We start from the raw sequence: 3534 nt of genomic DNA on the forward strand, positions 1-3534 counted from the left end.
GCAAAGATGTGAACAAACTTCTGGCGATGCCCTATGAATAAGAGGAGTATTCTTTTGGCCAATATCTGTAAGAAACTTTGGATCTCTGAATAATTTGTTCATGGTAGTCCTCCTCCACTTTCCGGTATTCTTAACACAAAATATCAGCGGTAGCCCCTCAATATCTGAAGTATACTCTAATTCTCCCACTATTTCATAAAACCAAACCTACAAAAAATCTATATATTAGAATGTGCATAAACAATAACCATTGTCAAAAAGATTTTTACAAAGTAATTATCATGCAACTCACCAGTAATACGGAGGAAAAACCACCCATGTAACCAGCGTATGAACGCTCCCCTAAGTTCCTCATACTAAGAGACTTCTTCGCCTTATTCATCTCTTTGCATAGAAAAGTAAACACCGCATGACACCAATTATATTTATTCAAAGTGGACAACTGCTCTGCATATCGAAACGCCCACAAAGGACATGTCCTACATGTCCGCGGGCATAATATGAAGCCGATAATGAAAGCCACAATAAGTTTCACACAAGTTACAAGGTCTTTATTAGCCATTTCTATAACAATCTCAGCCATTCTATCGCGCATCCCCCAAATCACCGCCTTCTTTTCATCATCGACTTTCTTCTTGCGTTTACTCCTACTACCTTTCTTCTGCTTGAGTATCTTATAATTCTTTACAATTTGGGTGTAGATTGTATTAGCCGCCGTTCCACTCATTTTTATTGGAATTCCCTCCTTTGGTAAACCGGTAATTCGGTGAATATCCTCTATACCAAATACACATTCTTTATTGCCAATCAAAAATGAGCATTTATCAGGATTAAATTTTTGAATCAAGCATTCAATTGCTATTTGCTCATTGTTCAATGATGTCGGTATTCGGAGAAAGTTGTGAAAAGGTGTCGTCTCAAGAGATTTCGTATGCCTTTCATCCAATACTATACGCTTATCAATTAAATCTCGAAAAAAACAAATATTGGATGGAATTCTTAATTGTGTTATCATAGCCCTACAAGAGAATTATAATTCAGAAATAGTTAAAAATTATATATATTTGGGCAAATTAAGACGCATATTAACACAAACAATTAACCTAAAAATTAAATAGATACTCGATATGACAAGAATCACAATAATTTTTACAAGTTTATTAACACAAATATTATCTCATATGGGGTTTCTATATCTAAACAAACAACTACATAATACATAACAGATTTGGAGAGGGGGAACAAAACATGCAAGAGGATATATCTCATCAAGCTATGACTTGTTGACACATACATCAGTAGGCGGAGACATCAATTTCAACTTTCGACGCATATTAAAACAAACATTATATCTCATACAAAAATTTACTTACAACGTAAGAGGATTATTGCATTTAGAAGAGGAAGGCTTTGATTTTGAAGAAATCGAAGGCGTTGACGCTTTCAATTTGTTCGAAGTCATGAGGGCTAATGAAGAGGTCGAAGCGAACTCCAAACGAGGGGATGTCGAGGGCGAGTGCGAGCTTCAGTAGCGACGCTGAGCGTGCGTATACTGAAAAGAGAGAAAACAAACCTGTCGATGTATTGAATATAACTACGTGTTAAAAATATAAGATTTCTTTTGTTCTAAATTTCCCCTCAAAATAAAAAATCCGCAAAATTTGTTCTCATCTTCAACCATTGTTGTATCACGTGAGAGAATTGTTGGCGTGTCCATACAAGCTATCAAATTATCACATATAAGAATGTTAAAAATCTAGAAAATTTCAATCCTCAAGTTCATCTTTCAATTTCACTAAAAAATTTCATTACGATAATTTAAACAAATTTTAAAGCTCATATCCAATTTAACAATAAACCTATCCTAAAATCTAAACTAAAAAATGATAATATTCATAATTCATATTCCAAAATCAACCAGAATTACAAGTTAAAACCTCCAACAAACTAGTTAATTCATAACCTAAACGTTGCTGAAGACACATAATTCGAGTTCGAATTCGAAACTACATATATGAATATTAGAGTCCGCATTTGATTTCAATAATTTTAAACAAATACAAATGTGTAACAACTTAGTATTCGATTCGATCGTTTACCACCCCTCAATCATTTTGAATATAACTACGGGTTAAAAACATAAGATTATTAACCCATCAATCATTTTGAAAGTGAGATTATAAGAAGGTGGTGAAAATCTAATTCTAAACGCAAATCAGCAAGATAATCAAGAGCATAAACACAGAGTAAAAAAATGTTGTTTAATTTTCCCTTAAACATCGTAACTGTGAAGAAATTATTTCACTTCGAATAATCTTTATCTATAAAAACCTATTAGATGATTCTTTCAAGAGCATAAATCACCAAGATCATCCACAGACAGCCATCCATTTAAAATTACAGTTACGATGTTTACGGGTGTTCCGGTAACTCTTAAAAGAAGGGGTTTTCTTATTTTTTAAAAGTCATGGAGGTTACTTGATAAATTTTCAAACTTAGGTACGTGATATTAAGTACAAATCATGCAATATCTCTCAGTGAGAGGAAGAGAACTAATCAAGATCGACGAGGCATTGAAGTTTCTGCAGAAGGTTTCCTTTCCCTATAATTTCTTAATAAAAAAATTACATAAAAAAAAACAAAACCTGAATTAAGAGGAGGTGTTGGGGGCGGATGTGGAGGGGCTCATGTGAGCTTCGGAGATCGATGGCGAGGGACGGCACTGGTGAGGGACGGCGTCGACGTTCTCCGGAGGTCGACGGCGAGGTCTGGGAGAGGGAACCGAACAGGCCAGAGGTCAATGGCGAGGTCTGAAAAGCGGATAGGAGACGGCGGTGATGATGGACGGCGAGGGACGGCGGTGGCGAGGGCCGGCACTGGTGAGGGACAATTACCCAATGCCAATTCGCATGCGCTGAAATACTTTACTTAACCTAATACTATACCAACATCATCAGACCACCAACCATGCCACCACCAATTCCAGCCCGCACTCCCTACATCGCCTCACTGCCAGTTCAGCCTTCCTGCTTAAAGAGCTCCTATAAGCCATCTCAAGCCCCGCCACGATACAGCCCATGCTTCGGGCACACTTCCCCCAAACGTACTGACTCACTATATGCAAGCTACGCTGTCAGAAAAATTTGTGACTAAAATTCACAAGCGTTAATTTTTAAAGCAATTATTATTAGAATGAAGTTGCCCTTACACAGTTACCTCGGGTCCATTTATCAGTCATTGTATAGAATAGTTGCTCTATTACTTTCGTCCTCAATAATCAGATACCAGTTGTCCTTTCCCTGCGATAGGTTGCCGAAGATCCGTAGCGTATTTGAAGCCTTCTTCATTTTATGCCCCCAACACATTCTTTTTTTACCGCGCCGAGCTCCTCAGGACTATCCCCAACGCATCTGGATTAAACGCCGTTTCTTCTTTGCCTGACTTCTTTTGGCGGCTTCGATCTAGACGCCCAAACTTAGCGCGTGACCACAGTGACAACAGGGTCCATCCTTCCTTCTTCCTTCTCTTCTGACA

This window comes from Asparagus officinalis, chromosome 2, assembly GCF_001876935.1.
Source record: "Asparagus officinalis chromosome 2, Aspof.V1, whole genome shotgun sequence".
NCBI classification, from domain to species: domain Eukaryota; kingdom Viridiplantae; phylum Streptophyta; class Magnoliopsida; order Asparagales; family Asparagaceae; genus Asparagus; species Asparagus officinalis.